We start from the raw sequence: 14976 nt of genomic DNA on the forward strand, positions 1-14976 counted from the left end.
TGTGATGCAACTCTCAGTCTCGGTAGCGTATAATCGCCTGCCTTTCGTTTTGCTGTTCTATTTCTGGCGGCTCCTCCAAACTGGGCACTGGGCTTTCGCGGGACGCTGTGCGGTTTTTTTTTTTTTTTTTTGGGGGGGGGGGGGGGGGGGTTGCGCTTTGGTCCCGAACATTCCGGCTTTGAAATCTGGGGTGGAAGTGCTGGGAACAAGTTCGGCACGGCAGCGGGCGCGAGTTCCCACTTTCCACGTGGGATCAAAACTTCTTGTCCCGCAACGACACGATGATAGTGCTTTACAATGTCGTCACTCTCAAAAGTAACGTCACGGACCTTGCATTTCGCAGTAAGCTTTCTATCTCTGCGATGCAAGGCTTGAATGGCGTAGGGTTTTTGGAGGTCCGAAGAAGTGTCGTGAAGCGGAAGTGTCGTGTAACGGAGTCGTCGTTGCGGTAGCCGCTCTTGCAGCCGGGCGCAAAGCAAGTCGGCATACCGCACTGTGAATCTGTTCGCCCTCGTTACGCTTCGTACATCATGCACGTGTCTTCGTACAAGACGCTAAGCCTGGTCAAGAACAGTCGCAAAAATGACGAGCTAACAAAGCGCAGACGTCGCTGTAACCCACATGCGCTGGTACATCGGCGGCGCCGATCACAGCAAGCGCCAGCCGCGGGAGCTAGACGTGACTGCAGCGCCACTAGTTCTCACGACCGCCACGCGGACCGCCTCTCTGGCGGAGCTTTTAAACTGAGTTGTTCCAGTAACTTTGGCTAGAAATATCATAGGGATTTAGTCGACATGGTCTGAACTGTACGCTCTCATTGAAACTGCTTCGTGTCAAAGGATTGGGATCACAGCTTTTATATTGTCTTTTAACAGCGAAGCTTTTTAGCGAATCGTTCCTTGTGAGTCGATCGCAAAAAACTATTATCATCTTAACGGGTATGTGCCGCTGTGCGGCTACCTGAGAACGAGTACAGAGAGAGAGAAGGAAACAGAGACAAAAAAAAAAGAAACAGAAAGAGAAATTCTTGCCGAAGAAAAACCGTCACGAGGCGGGATTCGAACTCGCGTGCCCTCGATCTGAAGGCGAGCGTCCTAACCAGTTGGCTATCCAGGCACGCTAGCAGAGCACAGCATAGCCTTGTATAGTGTAGTGTAGCAAGGGGTGGGAAAGGGAAGATAGCGTGAGGAGGAGTTATGTGATGGTGAGGAGGAGGGAAAGGAGGATGGGATAGAGTAAAGCTTAGCACAGAGGGAGTGATAAAGAGAGAGACAGAAATGCAGAAAGAAAAAGAATCCGAAGGTTTCACAGCGCATATAACGAGGACGAGCAAAGAAGAGACACACACAGCGCTTGCTCGTCCTCGTTGTATGCGCTGTGAAACCTTCGGATTATGCTGCACCAACTAGCCCAACACTCAACCTTACTTAAGAAAAAGAAAGAGCGACAGAGAGAACATCAATGAAAGAGGGAGAAAAAAGATAGAAAGAACGAAAGAGAAAAAGTAGAGAGAAAAAAAGAGAGAAAGCAAGCATCGCGTCGTCTAGCGACCAGATACCGCATCACCTGGCCAAGCTGCGCATGCGCAGTAGCTAGGCCACGCCCATCGACGGAGACATCGCGCGCAACCTCCGCTCCATAGTGCATAGCCTGGCTGCGTACGCCCGAGGAGGAAGCCGCGCATCTCAAAGCAAGACGTGTCGGTCGACGGGGAGTACGAGCGGCGACGAGTCCGTGCTTTGCTGTGCCAAGCTTTGCGCCACTTAGTGCAAACTGCCCCATTATTTTTGTAATTTCCTGCTCCATCGGTGCAGGCCATTTGGAAAGTTGATGTACGAAATAATCCGTGAACTCAAGATTAACTTACCCTGAAAAAAAAGGAGAAAAGCTTAAGAGCTAGGCTGAGAAAACAACCTTGACAATTGGAGAATACTTGGAGCAGAGAATTTGCGAAAACAAGATATTATAATCCGTTTACATTGAACAAAACTGGTCACTCAGCCTCGTGCGTTTTGCAAACGAGTCAAGTTCGTGCAAACGGACAGGTACTTGATAATGCTTGGTTACTTCTTCAAGTCGAAGTGGGACAGAAAATGTAAAAAAGAAGAATTCTGTCTCGCCCCCATTGTCTCCAGTACAGTTATTCTTGCTTTCATAATCGATTCCTCCGTATTCTCCTTCCCAAACTTTTGTTTTTGTCCAACTGGGCACGCCTGTCCAAATCATTGGAAGCATCCGAGGGTGAGGTCATACAAAAAAAAGAAAGAATTAAATAAACAAAAAGAAACTGTTTATAACAAAAAGAAACTGTTTATCGTGCGTCGCAATGACCACTAAGGCCGGAATGTCGGTGCCAAAACGCACTTCACCTTGGTGCCTTTTCGAAACAAGAACTTATCACCGAAGCAGCCTCCTCCATGGTGTCACTGTCTTCTCGATCCTTTACGTCTATTCATTTCTGGGCCGTCTCATTTAAATTCCCTATTTTAAAAGAGGCGGCGAAACATTCGTTGCGATCCCGAAACCAACGGTGCAAATCTCGGGCCCGCCTTCTTCAAAGAAGCACAAGAGGAAAATCTCTTTCAATGCAAAACAACGCAGGAATGCGGGAGCCGAGCGTCTCTTCTCCTCCGAGCGGCGACGTGTCAGTCTCTTCCTTAAACACTTATACGACCGGCGTTGACATGCCGACACGCCCGCCTATTTATTTATTTATTTTCGCCCGTTCTGCGGTGCCATCCCGTTCTACTCGCCATCTTTATTTTTCTGTTCTCCACTACCCATCTCTACCGTTGTCTACACCACGTTTGTATATTTAATATCATTCTCTTCTTTTTTCTTTGTTCCTTCCGCTGTCGTAGCATTTGCGAAGTTCCGCGCAGCTCGCGGACAGAGCAGTCCTTTTTCCGTGTTTCGGCTCGTCGAGGTTGGAATCTCTATTGTGCCATGTCGCCCCTTCGAAGCCAGCATGCGCGCACCCTTTCTACGATACGGCTTTTTCCTTCCTTCTCTCCTTACGCTTTTTTTCAGCGCCGTTGATGTAAGCGGTTCTTATTTTTTCCTTTTAATTTTTGCGTTTTTATTGCTCAGCCAGATGAGCCTAGAACGAGAGACACAGCTAAAGAAATGTGTTGCAGTAGGTGGAGAAATAACGTGTGCTCCTACCATCACTAACAGCGTTCTTTCTTTCTTTCTCTCTTTCTGTCTTTCTTTCTTTTGTTCGTTCGTTTATTTCAATTTATTTATTTACTGCCTACTTACAACTATATCTATGTGAAAAGCAAATTTGAAGATATATTACCCGTCGGTTGACTGGTATAGTCTATTGCCTTTCCCATATGGTTGGGCAGCCGTGATCTTCAGTCTAGGCGACGGCGTGGCCGTACCTCAGGGGATCTTGTTTTCTGCTTGACCGCACAATTTAGCAGTTTATTCTTCGGCATCAGTGACGTAAGTGTAGTAGATGCGAGGGTTAACGAAGAAAGGATGCTGTGGCAGCCCCAAGATTAGCTTTTTTTTTTAAGTCACGTACTGCTTCTTTAGCGTGAGCATTCGCACTCGCTTGCTTAGTGCGGCGGCTTCGTATTCGTAAGCCATGCTATAACAGTGGTGCTTTTGTATCTCTGGACGCAGTTACAATATTCATCTTTAGTAAACATGTCAGTTTCTTATAACAAAGAGAGAGATGACTGGAACGACCTCCCGCACGATGACGTTCTGTACGTCCGTTCTACCACGTTCAACAAATTTCGCAGAAAAAAAAAGCTTTTCAGGTATATATAATTGAGTCATTAAAATACATATACGAGAATAGGTAGCATGCAACGTAAGAAATTAAAACGAAAATAGCTTGCCAAGTAGGGACTCACCCTGTTATCACACGCCCTTACGCACGAATGAAAACGGCATAGATTTTATGCAAGGTTTAATGAGAACTATAGAAACCCACTGGTAAATTTATAAATTACCAACTCTCACTTTCGTAAGGATACCATTTCCAAATCTAGGCAGCGGCCTGCACGACGGAAGGCACATGAGGAGGCAAATATATATCGTCTATTATCTCTCTCGCACACTGAACAGAAAATGCAGAAGACCGACCTCGTGCCTCATATTGTCAGACAGTCCTGTCCTACCGTACACGCCTACCAACAGGATATACAGCTCCACCAAGAGTTCCAATTCCCCCATAATGTATGGCTCATCCACAAGTTCGACTCACGGTTCCAGGTATAAGGTCAAAAGCACCGCTTTCGTCTCCAGCGCTCAAGCAGCTTTCTCTTCTTTTGTTGTACGAGACGTACAGCGAGCATAGCCATCTATATGCTGACGCCTCAACCACTGTGGATGGGCGTGCAGGGTCGGTGGTCTTTCCTGCAAGAACAACCACCGAGAAGAGTAGGCTATCCCACCAGACGACATCGACAGCTGCGGAACTTGCTGCTCTGCGTAGCGCACTTACAGTAATTCATGACCAACCACGCAAGAAATGGAGCGTGTTCACGGGCACCTCACGAGCAACTAGTGTTGGAAATTCGAGAGCTGCTCCATCCAGGCCCGTAGCGAGGAATTTTTTTCGAGGGGGAGGGGGCCCATTTGCTGAAAACCTTGACTATTTGAGAAAAACACCTATTTTCAATATTTATTTTTGTTAAAAACACCTAAAAACACCTAAATTTCAGGGGGGGGCGGAGTCCCAGACCCCCCCCCCCTGGCTATGGGCCTGGCTCCATCACCTCCTCGTGCCAAGACGTGACATCACGTTTCAGTGGCTTCCAAGTCACTGCGGCATATTGGGCAACGAACATGCCGACGCAGCTCCTCGAACTGCACACGAAGGCGGCGTACAAGAATCCATCCCGTTATCAAAAACGGATGCTGCAATGAAAATTCGAAAAATTGCAATGAAGACTGTCGCTAGCTGCTGTGTTGGCCCGCCTTGACGACAGACCCCTGTCGGAACAGTGCCGACAGAATGCCGACCCGAACTGTCTTCACACCGCAAATAAGTTAAGGCCTTACTGAACTTTTTTCATGGCAGTGGCCTACTGAATAGGCTATAGTACTCCCGCTATACACCTCCCTTTTGTTTATTTCTTCTTTTTTCGCGCGCTTGCTCTTCTCTCCGCCTTCATTTCCATATTTCTTTCCCTCTCCCCCTCGGGCCCCTCCCCTTAGTGTAGGGTAGCAAACCTGATGCTACAATTCTGATTGACGTCCCTGCTTTTCTCTCATTTGATTATCTCTCTTTCTCTCTCTTTCTTGCATTTGCAGCCTCCTGACCTTTCACAGTGCTTTCCTTGACCTTGGGGATCAGTGAGGGATAAGAATTAGGGGTGTGCGAATATTCGAAAGTTTCGAATATTCGTCGAATATTACACTCGAAATATTCGTATTCGATTCGAAAATCGTTTATTCGAGAAGTTTCGAATATTCGATAACTTCGAATATTCGAAAAATTCGAATGTGCGATTCGATTATCATGCATCAAATAACTCCTCTTCCACATTTCTGCTGCGTTCGTATAGCTAAAAACGTTGCCGAGAGAGAGGAGCGATACACATCGTAAGTACACGGAGGCACGATATCTGCCTGCGACGAGCGCCCCAATACGTATGATCTATTGCTGGTGCATCTCCGACGTGCAGCGCTATTGGCAATCATGTAATCGTTCATTTTCAATATTATATGGCCGTAACGTGCCGCACTACCACTCGTTCACTATGCGGGACCACTTCTGCAGTAAGACAGTGGCCCATGTGACTGGTGGCGGACTGTAGGCACCTTCAGATACCCCAGTCTGCAGCAAAGCTTTGCCCCATGTACCTTCCTATACCAGCCACTTCTGTTCCAAGCGAGCGTGCCTTTTCAGTGGCGGGGGGGGGGGGGGGGGGGGGGGTTGTCTCTGTTAGAAGGGAGCGCCTGCTCCTGATCATGTGGAGCAACTCATATTTCTTCATGATAACATCTAGTCATTACTTTCATTGTGCCGTGATATTTGTTTGTGTTGTGATGTGCATTGTGCTAGCCTAGACATTGTGTTCTGGAGATAGCAGTGTATGTTGTGTTGCCAGTCAGGCTGTTTAATGTTTCTTTTCTTAAAAAAGCTCCATGTTAATAAAATATTGTTACTGTGAAGGCATTTTTCCTTTGATATTCGATATTCGATTCGATATTCGAAGGTGGATATTCGTATTCGATTCGTATTCGAAAAATTTGATATTCGCACACCCCTAATAAGAATGTGAAATACGCAGACTCAAGCGTATTCACATTGTTATTTACGACTTAGCTGCGCTTCGCCTCAAGAAGGCAACGTATGCAGTGAAGCACGCTTTCAAGGAAAAAAACACCAAAAGAAGGCCCGAGCCGTGCTTCCCGTATGAAAGTAGAAATAGCGCCTCGCTCTTCCTCTCCATTTCAGGCCGGCGTGCGTGCATGTATTTCTGTGAGGGCGAGGGGTGCTGGCCGAGGGAGAGAAGGGAGCTTTATATTCATGCATACGAAATTTTGCCTCTCTGTGCGTTCTCTGAATGTTTACACTGCCCTGCCTACGCTTTGGTCCACGGTCACTAGCAATACACTGGCCGCCGCAGGAACGCACACGGTTCCAGCCACCCCAAACGCACTTCACCCCGCCGCCACGCCGCGTTGGCTGACGGAGCCAATTTGCCACCTGCGTGTGCGCGTAGGCGCACTGCGCCTCGCTGTTGCTTGTGTCAGCACGGGATGCTAATCTGATCGGAATTCGCGTTGGTGGCAGAGCGTTCGAAATCGATGCCACTGGTACCAATGTACTTGCCTTCGCTGCCAGCGTCGTTCACTGCAGTTCGAGCATCGTCGGCTTCTCTGCAGCTGCTAATACGGAAAAGCGGAGGCCTTCAGCTACGTTATTCCCCAACAGGGCCGTCGCAACGAACAGTTTTCGCATATAAGGAAGTAAGGAGCGATTAAAATTTTGCATAGACGTTACACCAATCGCGCAAACTGATACGTATTGATATATTACTTACCCTCGCGCCCATATTTCTTTTTTGTCAAAGATTTGTTCTTTCTTTAAACATAGAATTTATGTACGCGTCCACAATGTAACGAATACTCGTAAGATGCTGTCCACTTTAATAAACTGGCCACTAGTTGCAGGTTCTGGGGCCTCCATCTTAACCACATTCGTAGTTGATTGTTCGGAGACGTATAATGTGCGCGTTGTCTTAAACGGAGGTGTTCCCTGCATGGACCTTCGGCATTTAAAGCTTGGTTCACTTCCCAAAATACTTGGCACTCTAGCCTATGCTTCCTTTGGGCTGAGTATTCATTTATTAGCTGGATTTACAGCGCCGTTTTTCAGAACCGTAATTTCGTATATTTCATGGGCTGCGGGCAAGTCCATCACACGGTTTAATGCTTCTTCCGGCGATCCGCTATCCACCACAGCTTTTTTTGTTTTTTTAAATGCGAAGCATTTCTTAGCGAACTTCTGCGACTTTGAGCGTATCTATCTATCTATCTATCTATCTATCTATCTATATATCTATCTATCTATCTATCTATCTATCTATCTATCTATCTATCTATCTATCTATCTATCTATCTATCTATCTATCTATCTATCTATCTATCTATCTATCTATCTATCTATCTATCTATCTATCTATCTATCTATCTATCTATCTATCTATCTATCTATATCTATCATCTATCTATCTATCTATCTATCTATCTATCTATCTATCTATCTATCTCTATCTATCTATCTATCTATCTATCTATCTATCTATCTATCTATCTATCTATCTATCTATCTATCTATCTATCTATCTATCTATCTAGCCGCCTACGACTTTGTGCTCTCCTGGCCGTTTCGTTAATCGGATGTATACCAAAATTGGTGTGTCATAACTTGGTCTTATTACGAACATAAATGACAGGTCATATCATGAAAATCATGACACGCATGTCATGAACAGCATGATTTACATTCCACGGCCTTTGGGCTCCCTGGCCGTTCCGTTAATCGGATGTATACCAAAATTGGTGTGTCATAACATGGCCTTATCACGAACATAAATGACAGGTCATATCATGAAAATCATGATACGCATGTCATGGACAGCATGATTTACATTCCACGGCCTTTGGGCTCTTGCGGCCGTTCCGTTAATTTCATATATACCAAAATTGGTACGGCGTGACAACAGTTCATGACGAACATAATGACAGGTCCTAACATGCAAACCATGACGCGCATGTCATGTGCAGCATGATTTACATGACATGGTCTCGGGGCGCTCGCGGCCGTTTAAATGAAGGGATACATACGAAAACTGGTATGACGAGATATTTCTGTATGACGAACATAACTGACACGTGGTAACATGAAAATCATGATTTGCATGTCATGTATGACATGATTTACATGCCACGCTCATGGCGCACTCACGGCCGTTTCGCTAGATTGATATACACCAAAATTGGTATTGTGCGATGTGACTTTATGAAGAACATGAATAACAGGTGGTAGCATGAAAACCATGACATCCATGACATGTATGTCATGATTTACATGCCACGCTCGTGGTGCGTTCGCGTCCGTTTCGCTTGCGTGATATACACCAAAATTGGTGTTACGCGACACGACTGTATGACGAACGTAAGTGAGACGTGGTAACATGATAATCATGACATGCAAGTCATGTACGACCTGATTTACATGCCACGCTCATGATGCGCTAGCGGCCGTTTCACTAGACTGATATACACCAAAATTGGTATTGCGCGATGTGACTGTATGAAGAACATTAATAGCAGTTGGTAAGATGAAAACCATGACATGCATGTCATGTATGTCATGATTTATTTGCCACGCTCATGACGCATTCGCGGCCGCTTCGCTAGCTTGATGTAACCAAAATTGGTATTGCGCGAAGCGACTGTATGACGAAGGTAAATGAGACGTGGTAACATGAAAATCATGACATGCATGACATGTACGACATGATTTACATGTCATGCTCATGACGCACTCGTGCCGTTTCGCTTGCTTGACATACACCAAAATTGGTATTGCGCGACGCGACTGCATGACGAACGTAAATGAGAGGTGGTAACATGGAAGTCATGACATGCAGGTTATGTATGTCATGCTTTACATGCCGCGCTCATGGTGCATTCCCGGCCGTTTCGGTAGCTTGGTATACACCAAAATTGGTATTGCGCGACGCGACTGCATGACGAACGTAAATGAGAGGTGGTAACATGGAAATCATGACATGCAGGTTATGTATGTCATGATTTACATGCCGAGCTCATGGTGCACTCGCGGCCATTTCGCTCCTTTGATATACACCAAAATTGGTTTTGCGCGATGTGACTGTATGACGAACATAAATGAGAGGTCTTAACATGCGAATCATGTTATGCATGTCATGTACGGTATGATTTACATGCCACTGTCATGGTGCGTTTCCGGCCGTTTTGTTAATGTGACATACACGATAATTGGTATGGCATGACACGAGTGCGTGATGAACATAAGCGACAGGTCATGCATTTATATACCAGAATATGCGTTTCATTGGCATGGTGTACACTAGATTGTGCATGCATGAGTGCATGGCAAACATGCGATATATGGTGGACTAGATGCCATGGCATGAATGATTTCATTTGGCTCAAAGACAAACAAGGCGATGTATGCAGCTCTTTGCTGGGTGCTTCGCATTACATCGATTCCCACAATGCGTGGGATCTGCCGAATTTTTTTTCGCCTCTTGAATTCCGGTCCCTGGGTTATGCAGCATTTCCCCTTTTTTTATAACTTTACGGATGCTCTAGAAACTGCCTGTGGCCCGAAGCCTTTCTGGTCACGTTCTTCGGCTCCGTACTCCGCTGACTTTCGCCTCATGTGGTGCTTGACGTAGCTTCAGGCAAATCGCTCAGAGATGCAACTTCGAGACTGCATTTTCACCCACTCCTTTACTGTCATCGTTTACTTTTTCCACTTCGTGGGGTACCGGTGAGGCAAAAGCCTTGCGGGGATATGCAGCGCCAAGTCATTAAATAAAGTGACCAAGAAACTCGCTAGCGAAGAAGAAATAGAGAGTGACTTTCTATGGACGAACGGGCGCTCTATTTCGCGAGTACCTGAAGGCTGTTCGGTGTAACCACGCGGAGACGTGTTTTGCATACACTCCGTAACACTAGATCTGTGCAGTGATGCGAAAGGGCACCGCAGACTAGGCGTGGAATTCACAAGACTTCTCGAGCGTAAGCGACCTCTCCTGTTGTTTGGCCTCCACCTATAATAATTTCTTCAGCGTCAGGACTGGTCGAAATTTGCTGTTGTATACGACAAGGTCTACTGTAAGAGGCTTTTCTGATTACGTTGTTCTTTGCATTCCCTGCCTCCCCAAGCTATCTAACTTGAGCAGGCCATCTGTGTATCTAAACTTCAAGTTCTGGCAGAATCTACAAGAAGGCCTTAATGCTTTGAATGAGCATTTATTGCCCGAGGCGTGACTCGCTCGCATGAAAAAAGATAGTTGTTCTCCAATAAAAAGACGACTCGTAGGCGAAAGCCATATTCTTCTTCTTTTTCTTCTCAGCCAATGTATTGATCCTCCCTCGCCCCCCTCCGAAAGCTTTCTGCACCTAACGTGGTTTTGCACAGCCTCCAGGATCGGAGTCATTGCGGCTTTCTGCACCTCACCTGTTTCTGCACTGCCTCCGTGATCGGCCCGCCTTTGATCAAGCGACGATGTAATGCGACGACTTCATCACGTGATGCCACGTTATGTAAAGTCACGATGATGCCATGATGACGCCATAGTGACGTCATGATGACGTCACAAATTTTGGCCATCTTTGACGTTATCACGTGATGATAATTTGTTGCTTCACTTCTGTTGACGCCGACGACGCAAGACACCGACGGCCAATATTCGCGTTTGACGAGGCATTTTAGGCTTTCACCTTAATAAATGAAGCAACATTAGTGTGAATCATATTACCGGCGTACGGTTACATACGACCCTACAACAAATGATGTTCATTATCTCAGAGAATAAAATTTCGCCAGCAGAAGCTCAGTATCTTCTATAGTTTCTGTCATATCCAGAGGTTTGAACCCATGCGCCGGGCATTTGTCGTGTACATTAACTACAATATACAGCCGTGAAGTAGTTAATGCACAAACCGCAACTGCGCCAAGAGGGACCACATTCACGTTTACGCAGATATTTAGTATCAAACAAAGAGTTCAATGTCTGCACTCTGCATGCTGTCTAGGCAGCCCACCCACATGCTTTAAGAAGGGTCTGTGTGGATAAAGATGTTTTCGATCAGTCGATTAATCGAAAAGTGAACAGAATATGTTTAAGTTATCAATCATCACCACTTCTACGATAGAATTTTACGCCATAATGTCTGCACTGGCTTCGATAAGTCTCTTCTTCATAAGCTTACAACCACACCCACATAAATTTATCCTCCTGAACGACTCTGCATGAACGAAAATTGTCATTTTTTACCATGTGAAGTACAATAGGTGCACACAAAAGCGAGTCACTTTCACTGTAAAATTTTATTTCAGTAAAATCCCTGTCAACTACGACATTCCAGGCAAACACAGTCGCTGAAAGTGTAAAACGCGCCGCGCACGCTGAGACATAACTAATACCACTTTCACGAAACTATGCGCACATCAGCTTGCGCAAAACGGCTCTCCACATTTCGGGAGATACATGGTTTTAGAACGTTGGTGGCACCTCTGTTCTTTTTCAGATCGATCCAAAAGATTAATTCAATAGGGTTGTAAAGGACATCTGTTTTATATAAGCAGTAATAAGCCGTCTCCGTCCAAACTCTCTCCGCACAGAAAATCTATTTTTACATAACGTAGGTAGAATCGAAAGTGTGGTGTGCATGGCATCGAAAGATATTGAGCACCTTTTGTTAAACTGCATTATTCATGCTCCATGTAGCAAAAAGAAAGAAGGAAGAAGGGATATATTGTGTATTCTGAACAAAGGGTCGCTCTCACTGAAAAAGGAAACATATATTGGGGCCGTGCGCAACAACTGAACCGCCATAAGTCTGCACGTAACATCCTAAATCTTTTTTTTTGTATAAAACGTCAGGAATTGCGGATTATACCAGAGCGACATAGCATGTTCTGCGTGGGCTACGTTTTGTAAGAATACTTCTGTGCTGCAGTTTAAGGTTTCTGGGAAGTGTCCCTTGATCTTGACCTTTTTTGGCCTGTGCTGTAATCATACATGTATTGGACTCTAGACAGTGCTTCACTGAATTACGGGTGAACTACAAGTGAGTACCGTATAGCCTTAAGAGACCTCACTTGCGCATATTGTGTTTGCTGTGACGTACGATGTGCAAAGTTGAACTTATAATACGCAGAATAGCCTAGTATCGTGCTTTTATTCGCCCTACAACCGTAAAAGCTTTGTGCTCCTATTAAAACAGGAATGTGAAAAGACTGCCGACAGTGCATATCCTCACGCATCAGGGCCGACTGACCATTCGTAAAGATGCGTGTATGTTAGCACGGTATTTAAGAACGGGTGCCTGTGACTAAGAAAGAAAGAAAAGAAGGGGGTAGGGTTGGCTGACAGCGAATGTATCGGTAAAATGTGTCATTAACATAAAAACAGGTTTTAGGACCAGTGCCTGTTTGGCGACCTTGGTCTTGAAGTCCCGCTTCAGAAAACAGTGTTTACTCGCAGAATGGCTTACAATTTCAGACTTTTTGCTTACAATGTCATTGGTTATTGTAGGGGGTTGTGTCACGCGAGTCGAGACTAACTTTGAATTCCGTTGACATTGGCTTGATAGTAGGGCAACTGATACTTTTATTACATTTCGTTATGTCTTCTCTTCGGCAGTGGAGGTAGAGAATATCTATTAAAACGTTCATGTACCATACGACGATCTATTCGTAGATATAGTACATGTTGGAATGAAGAGCGCACTAGTAGAAAAAAAAAACAACGTTTATTGTGAAAACCTTTTTGTGGCTAGGGGATATTGCAGCTGGTACAAGAAAGCCACCGCGGAGCTGAAAAAATAATAGTTACGCTCCTAAGAACAGTTTTAACTGCAGCTGGCTGCGTGGCTTCCATGGCAGGTGCATCTTTTCTTACTGAATAAGTGAGCGCAGATGTTTTATTTCTCCTTCCCCAATCCTCCTCCTTTCACTTTTCAGTTGTTTTCTCTATTCTGCATGGTTTTGTTGTAAACTCGTCTGCCACTCGCTGAGGAAGTAGTTCTTCTCCACTTTCCTGAACACAGTTTCTGTGGACTCCTGTCTTTAACGGGAATATGCGCGAAAAATAGTACCGTTTTTTTTTTCCTTTCTCTCTATCTCTCGCCAATTGCACCGAACCGCCACGCATCCATTTCGTCGAAGTCGTAATTCCCCTTCACCACAGAGAACATTGTTACGCTCATGTTTTCATTTCTGAAGTACCTCGCGTTCATCTTAATACCTGATCGTTTTCTCGGCTGCCTTCTCTTCATAGATTTTATTTTCTTTCACGCTATAGTCCCCACGTGCCGGGACCAAACTCGCTCTCAAGCTTTCGTGTTTTCCTTTGAAAAACGGTTCTCTCGAGTGCCAAGCCTCGCTTAAAAAAATATGAAAGAACGAATCCGCAGATTGCTAGGGAAAATAACAATAAATCGATACTCCCGTAGCTTCGACTGTTGGTTTCTTCCTTCTCTTACGTGCGTGACGCCGAGCACTAAAGGCGGAGGTAAGGAAAGGGAAGTGGCCATTTCAAACTTAGGCGCTCGTATTTGTTGTCCCCAGACAGCTTACAGTTCCCAGGTGCGCCTACAAAGACGATAGCGGCGCTACAAAATAAAAAAAATAAAGGTGAAATTGGGAAGCCACGGTGAGGTCTGTGTCTCTTATTTATTTCTTCGAGTATTGAGATCTCAAGAAAGAACCTACGTGCTCGATGTCGTTTGGCATCAAGGGCTTAGCGTTAGCGCCACCGACGGCAGCATCAACATCGCGTCGAAATGCGGCTTTCACCTTAAGTGCGGTGCAGATCGGGCCCACGCGTGCCGCGGCGAGTCTTAATTGAAAGCCTCGCCGCATTACCGGCACCTCCGTGGGCTTAGATGGGGGATGGGAAGCGGCTTATTCTGCGCTCGCGCTGGCTGAACAGTGTAGGTACGTGTGTCGAAAAGAGCTGAACTTTGGCTTCCATGTGTGGGCAAGGGGTTGGAGGGGGGAGGGACGTGAACAGCGGACATATCTGTCACATATTCTATTGGTTTTTAGTAAACGTTATGTAGACAGATAGAGAGAGATAGATTCAGATGAGGGAAAGGTAGGAGGGTGAACCTGGAATTTAAACATCCGGTTTGCTACCCTACACTAGGGGGAAGGGGAAAGAAAGATGGAAAGAAGAGCGGAGGCTTAAGGCATGCGCGAAAAAGCAGAAAAGAAAAACAGGAAAGGTGAGGAGCGGAAGTATTATAGCCTCTCCAGTAGGCCACTGCCGCGTGGAAAAATCAGTGAGGTATCTATAGATTTCCGGTGCGACGACATTCTATGATAAGTTTGTTCCGACGAGGACCTGTTGTCAAGGCGGGCCAACACGCCCGCTGCGGCAGCCTATGCGCGCTGTAGCGAGGACAACGGCAAAGAACGTGTTCTATAACTTCTGTTCTGTTCTATAGACTATTTTACGTAAAGCGTATGGGTGCCGCCACTTGGGCTGTTAGACGAACGTTTTCTTGCTTTTCACCTCGTGACGTGGTCAGGAAACGCCGAATGCACCAACCCAACAGTTATGTGCATAGGCCCACCGTAGCGCTGTCCATTTAGTTGTTCAAGATACAAAACGGCAAAGTTAACAGATCAGTATGGCGGAACCGAAAGCCATCCGTAATGTAGTCTATAATGCCAGCCAATTGTGATGTCGGACATCCTATTATTTCAGAATGCGA

The 14976-nt window shown here is 45.7% G+C and overlaps 1 protein-coding gene across 5 annotated transcripts in view; it reads left to right on the plus strand.

Moving 5' to 3' along the window:
• The window catches only part of LOC119382526 (uncharacterized), a 139363-nt gene that overhangs the window by 96583 nt on the left and 27804 nt on the right, over positions 1 to 14976 (plus strand). The window contains exon 1 of one of the 5 annotated variants that reach the window (XM_037650255.2): positions 12172 to 12190. The exons of 3 other annotated variants lie outside the window; for them this stretch is intronic. The gene's annotated coding sequence lies outside the window, so the exon portion shown is untranslated. One more of the 5 variants, XM_037650254.2, reaches the window with a different exon arrangement.

Source organism: Rhipicephalus sanguineus, chromosome 2 (assembly GCF_013339695.2).
Source record: "Rhipicephalus sanguineus isolate Rsan-2018 chromosome 2, BIME_Rsan_1.4, whole genome shotgun sequence".
NCBI lineage: Eukaryota > Metazoa > Arthropoda > Arachnida > Ixodida > Ixodidae > Rhipicephalus > Rhipicephalus sanguineus.